The sequence below is a fragment of the Archocentrus centrarchus genome, unplaced genomic scaffold (genome assembly GCF_007364275.1).
Source record: "Archocentrus centrarchus isolate MPI-CPG fArcCen1 unplaced genomic scaffold, fArcCen1 scaffold_57_ctg1, whole genome shotgun sequence".
Taxonomy (NCBI): Eukaryota; Metazoa; Chordata; class Actinopteri; order Cichliformes; family Cichlidae; genus Archocentrus; species Archocentrus centrarchus.
In genome coordinates, this window is record NW_022060278.1 from 1,539,741 (window position 1) to 1,546,505 (window position 6,765).

Genomic DNA, 6,765 nt, shown 5'->3' on the forward strand with positions numbered 1-6,765 from the left:
ATATCTTTCATGTTAAACTTGGTCTTCATGGCTCCCTTAAAACTGTCAAGTAGGTCATTATTGCTGGCTGCTATGACTAAATCATCCACCCAAATGAGTACAATAATGATATCATCTTTGACCTGCTTGCGATACACACAGTGGTCAGACAGGTTTCGCACGAAGTTGTCCTGTTCAAGGTGATCATTTAGAAGCTTGTACCAGTTTCTCCCAGACTGTTTTAAACCATAGAGGGATTTCTTTAACTTGTACACTAACTTCTCCCCTGTTTCTGACGTTTCTTCAAATCCTTCTGGTTGCTCCAAGAAAATTTCTTCATCTATTGGAGCATGTAGGTATGCTGTCTTAACATCCATTTGATGAATGGTAAGATTGTTTTGTACTGCTACCTGCATCAGCACCCTTACAGATGTAATGTTTGCTGTTGGGGCAAAAGTCTCGTGATAGTCTATACCTTCTGTTTGGCTGTAGCCCTTTGCTACGTATCTGGCCTTAAAGATCTGCCCCTTTTCTGTGTTTTCTTTGAGTGCATACACCCACTTTCCTCCTACTGTGTTTTTACCTTCTGGTAGAAGGTTCAGTTCAAAAGTGTCATTTTCTTTAAGCGAGCTGATCTCTTCTCTCATGGCCTGTTCCCATCTGTGTGCATCGGGTGACATCTTGGCTTCACTATAAGTTTGGGGGATTCCACACACTGCCTTGTAGCAACAGTCTACAGTGGTTTGAGTTACATCATTATTTTCAAAATCTGGTAGGTAGTCCTTCAAGTGTTTTGGAGGCTTCCTTTCTCTTCGTGGGTAATGATTCTGATTTTGTTCACTTTTTGCATCTGTACTTTGTCCATCTTGTGCTATAATTTCTATATTTTCCTCATCTTGTAGCTGTTCTGTAACACCTGTGTTCACACTTTCATCATTCTCGCACTGAGATTGGTTTCCTGCATCAGTCTGACTCTGCTGTACATCTATGCCATTTTTGTCACTGGGGTTTCTTCTGTTATATCCCTGGATTTCTGGGTCACACTCATCTGTCTGTGTCTGTTGTTCAATACTGTTCCTTTTAATGAACCTCACCAGTCTGTGTTTTAACACTTTTTCTGTCTGTGGATTATAGACCAGATATGCTGGGCTGTTCCTACTGTACCCTACAAATATTCCTTTCTCACATCTGGGGTCCAGTTTCTTTTGATCATGTTTGTATGCATAACACTCTGATCCAAACACCCACATTTTTGAGAGATCTGGCTTTCTTCCTATTAGCATGAAGTATGGTGTGTTTTTAGTTCTGTCGTTGTAACATCTGTTACGAATGTGAGCAGCATTTTGAACAGGATAAGGCCATAGTACTTTTGGTAGCCTCTTTTCTAGTAATAGACACCTTCCCATCTCAAAAAGGGTTCTCCATTGCCGTTCAGCAGTGCCATTTTGGTGAGGAGAATAAGGGGATGATGTCTCGTGTCTTATCCCTTTGTTCCTTAGCAGTGACTGAAAAGCACCGCTCATGTATTCTGTGCCATTATCTGACCTGATACATTTTACCTCACCGTATGGTGCGCTGTCTGCTAGGAACTTCTCCGTCGCTAAAGTTGCCTCACCTTTATTTTTAAGGAAGTAAACTGACACGGCACCTGAGAAATCATCTGTGAATGAAATGGCATATTTATGTCCCTCTAACCCAGTAGGCTCAATAGGGCCTGCTAAATCAGTGTGAACCAACTCTAGGGGCATCTTAGCCTTTGCATCTGGTTTCTTGTTTCTACTGTTGGTAAACTTTCCCTCTGTGCAGACATTACACTCTATCATTGAGTTACCTGTGATTTTCATGCCCTCAACCACATCTGGCAGTTTTAGTACATCATCTACATTGCAGTGTCCCAATATTTCATGCCATGTCTTGACATCGTAGGCTGCATTCACTTTGTCACCTGACATGTCATTTACCTGACCTTCAATGTACTGCTTGTAGTTGTTTGCCGTTTTCAGGTAGTAGAGTCTCTCATGTTCCCTGATGTGGAAGTGTGTCCCATCTTTTGTTATGAGTTTATTCTGTCTCTCTCTGAAAGTTACTGTGGCTCCATCAGCCGTGGCTGCCTTCACTGAGAATATACTCTGTGGGTAAGTTGGGATGAGCAGGGCTCCTCTCAGTGTGACCACGACGTCTCTCCCCTCTGAATCCTTTAAAAGCACCTCTGCATCTCCTCGCTTTAGTGCCACGTTGTTCATCCTGCTTCCATCTGCTAGCTCCATGTAGTGTTCATCTGGGTCAAAAGTATCATCAAATCTCACAAACTTGTTTTCCTCTCTGATGATGTGAGATGTGGCTCCACAATCTACCATTATTCTATTTTCTTTAAAGTTGTTTGGTAGAAAACACTGACTGACTTTGAATACAAATGTCTGTTGTTCCTCTTTGTTTTCTCGTCTCTCTGCAGTTTGCTTTGCATCATCTTTGTGCTTGATTTTGCTCCTGCATGTCTCATCGCTGTGTGTCGCGCTCCTGTGGTAGCTGCACCACTTTGGTACTCCCTTCTGCCGGCAGTCCCTCGCAATGTGGCCACGGTTACCACAGCTGTAACACGTCACCGATGTCATGTCCACTTTCATCACGTTGTCTGATCTTGGTTTAATGTCAAACTTTTCTGTTTCTTCATAGCTTCGGAGTTTGCTTTTGAACACTGTAAATGTTAACTCCTCGCTGCTCTGCGTCGTGTGAATGGCGAAGGGTTTGTACGACTCCGGGAGGCCCTTCAGAATCATAGCGATTGTCAGTCCGTCACTTACCACTTCTTTGGCGTTTCTCAGGGCGGTTACTGCTTTTTCAGCGCGTATGATATAGTCTGTCACTGTCTCGTCTGGCTTCTTTCTGAGGGACGTTAGCTCTGTATACAGGGCGATGATTCTTGGCTTACCCTGACTGGCGTAATGGCTGCGTAGAATTTGTAGCGCCTTTTTGCCATCATCCGCAGCGTCTCTCATCACCAACGACAGACTTTTGTCATCAAGAAATTGAATTAGTTCCGCGTAGCATTCTGCATTCTTTCTTGGATCTGGATTACCAGTAGATAGGATTGTGTCCTTTAAGCCTATTATTCTCATGTGGCCGAGGAACTTTACCTCCCAAAGTTCGTAGTTGTTTTCATCGCCATCAAAAGTTAATCTCTGCCATCTTCCTTCTGTGTTGCGCCTGGGCCCATAACCTGTTGGGTTTGCTGCAGCTTCTTCCATGTCGTAAATGATCACACACTTCTTAGTCTCTTGACTCCTTTATTCTCAACTTCATCACAGCTCTGGAAATGTGCTCAGTAGCCATGGTTGTAAAACGTTTACACTTGTCGTAAAACAAAGTAAAAAAAACACAATAGTTTCTGCAGGAAGTTCCATTCGCCACACAGGATATATCAAAATAAAAGTTCTCACCAAAATAAAACAGTGTCTAACAGAAGAATTTGAGAACAGAACTTAACACTCCCTCTCAAAGAAAACTCTCACAACATTGTACTCAAGCTTGGTTCTACATTTATGTTCAATTGTGAGTCCTCAGTTTCCCACAGACACTAAAAACATGTTTTCCCTCCTCTGATACACACGCCTTCATTTTATACTCATGGCCACCTTTTACTGTCACAGAGGGGTTGATACTTTCTGTGGATGAATAAAACTGCTGTGAAGAGCTACAAACACACTTTGCACAGTGATGTTGGTGCTCACACAGTACAATCATAACCATTCTGTAAGGATTCACTGATACTCTGTCAAAATAATACTTCCTCCTCCTTCACTTCATAGACTCATCACACTTTGATTTGTATCTGAACTTGTTTTTTAAGCACAGTTTCAGCTACATTTACAACAGACAGGGATTTTTAGCTTCTGCAACACACCAAGACAAATAATAGACTGAAGTCAAAGTCTTTATTCTTTATTATCACAGCTCTGGGAAATATTTAACACCCAGCCAAGCAGATGAATTCATTACTATCAATGAAAAATGGCGAAATTGCGCTCTCTGCTGGCTACCAGCTCTAAACACAACACAGTGATTATATTTATAAGATAAGATAAGATAAAACTTTAATGATCCCACGACGGGGAAATTTGTGCATTACAGCAGCTCAATACAGAGAAAAAATGAAAAGGATGAGTAAGAACAAATAACTAAACTAAAAACTAAAACTAAAATTCAATAGAATAAAATAAAATAGCAAAAAACTATACACATATACATAAGCACTATATACATAAATATATATATATATATATATATATATATATATATATATATATATATATATATATATATATATATTTACATATACACACATATACACACACGTCAAACACGATATACAGATATCAAAATATTATATACATTTGTAGCCGGTAAGGTACACAGCATACACGGTATGCATTATATGGGTGAGTGTAATAAATAAAATGTATCTGACTGTATGGATAAAGTGATGGCAGTGTAGGTAAAGTGTCCAAGTGACTCAAGACATTATGATGTGTTATACAGTCTAACTACTGTTGGGATGAATGACCTGCGAAAGCGCTCCTTCCTGCAGCGAGGATGTTTCAGTCTCTGACTGAAGGAGCTGCTCAGTTCACCCACGGTCTCATGAAGAGGGTGATGGGGGTTGTTCATGATGGATGTCAGCTTTGCTAACATCCTCCTCTCACCCACCACCATCACAGACTCCAGAGGACATCCCAACACAGAGCTAGACCTCCGCACCAGTTTGTCGATCCTGCTCCTGTCCCTTTCGGTGCATCCACCCCCCCAGCAGGCCACTGCATAGAAAAGGGCAGATGCTACCACTGTGTCATAAAAAGTCTTTAACAGAGTCCTGCAGACACCAAAGGACCTCAGTCTTCTCAGCAGGTGTAGTCGACTCTGGCCCTTCTTATACAGGACGTCTGTGTTTGTACTCCAGTCCAGCTTGTTATTGAGATGAACACCCAGGTACTTGTAGGAGACCACTGTCTCAATGTCCTTTCCCTGGATGTTCACCAGTGCTGTAGGGGGTGGCTTCCTCCTGAAGTCTATAACCATCTCCTTCGTCTTGCTGGCGTTGATTTGGAGTGCGTTGTTCTCACACCAGCCGACAAAGTCACTGATGACCCCCCTGCATTCCTGGTCGTTCCCATCTGATACGCATCCGATGATGGCCGTATCATCTGAGAACTTCTGTAGGTGGCAATGGTCTGAATTGTACCTGAAATCTGAGGTGTACAGACTGAACAGGAAGGGTGAGAGGACAGTGCCCTGAGAGGAGTGTTTTCTGTGAGAAATGTGATCTGACCTGTTGCATGAAGAAAAAATATAAACAGATGTGATTTTGTGGGTATAGAGAGTGACAGATTCTCTAAAATTTTCTTAATGTGTGTGTGTGTGTGTGCGCATGAGCATATGTGGGTGTGTGTGTGTGCGTACGTGTGTGCATGGCTGGACCTGAATCTGGGCCTGTCTCTGTGGTATGTCGGGCGGTTCTTGGGCACCTGGGCCCTGGGGCCCTGCCGCCGGCCTTCACGGGGGGCTGGTCTCTGGGGGGGCCGGTTTCCTGTTGCCTCGAATTCCCTGGGGCGCTTGCTCCTCGACTGGAGGGGCTCCATCTGGGACATCCATCTCCCCTCTGCTGGGGCGGGCATGCGGTTGTCACTGGAATGTCCGGCCGCGGGTTTTCGTGGCTCTTGATGGGCTGCGGATAGCTCCGATTTCCTGGGTCCCTCTCTACCTGCCTCTGGCTCCTTGTGGGTGGAGCGGCGGCTTTCCGCCCTCGTTGGTAAGTGCACTTCATGACACAGACACTAATGCAATCACAGCATAAAAAAAATGTTGTCCTTATACAATCATGCTTCGTTTTGTTGTGCCTTTTCCACATATTTTGTTTTGTTTTGGTATGTTGTCTTTTTTCTTTCTTTTGTAGTTGCAGCATTTGAATTGTTTTGGTTAGTTTAGTGGTGCTCTGTCCTCTTTTTCTGTCTTCTCCCCTTTCTCTCTCTCTTTGTTTTTCTTTCTTTCTTTCACTTTTTTTTCCTCAGCCTGTCAACTGGAATTAAATGTACATGTACACAAATAAATAAGTAAAATAAAAACACAAACATTAACAAGAAAAGTTTATAGAGACTCTATAGAGCTTATCTTGGAAGAATAAATATGTTTGGCACAACAGTGCATTCAGATCACAATTCTGCTTGCAAACACTGCCAGACATGACAGGTTTATAAAAAATAAAAAATAAAAAAATTCTTAATTCACTTTTACAGAAACATTTACAGCGTGTTCATGCAAGACCTTAAACAATGAACTGAAGTCTCTGTGAGACTAAATACTCATAATAAATAACTTCACATGTTCTTTAACACATCGGGGAGCAAACAAAGTGAACACAGAAGGACTAAATGAGAACATCATAAATCAACAATCAGGAAAAACTAAAAGTACAGTGTTCTCCATTTGCAGCCACTTCAGAGTGAATTTTCAAACACAGAAAAATCACCTGCATCCCCACTAGTACTGCACACACACAGGAGTGTAATGATGCTATCATTAAAATTACTTTGCATATTAATATTCAAAGTCATTTTAATGATGATTTCACTGGCAGCCTTGTTGCTAAGAACATCTCGTGAACCCAGAAATGACCCACAATTCAGTGCTGATTAATTTTCTTAAGAATTATCTCCTGCCACTTGTGACTCATTTTGCCAGATCGGGTCACATATGTGATCATCCTAACAGATCAGGTTAGTGATCCAGCAGAGG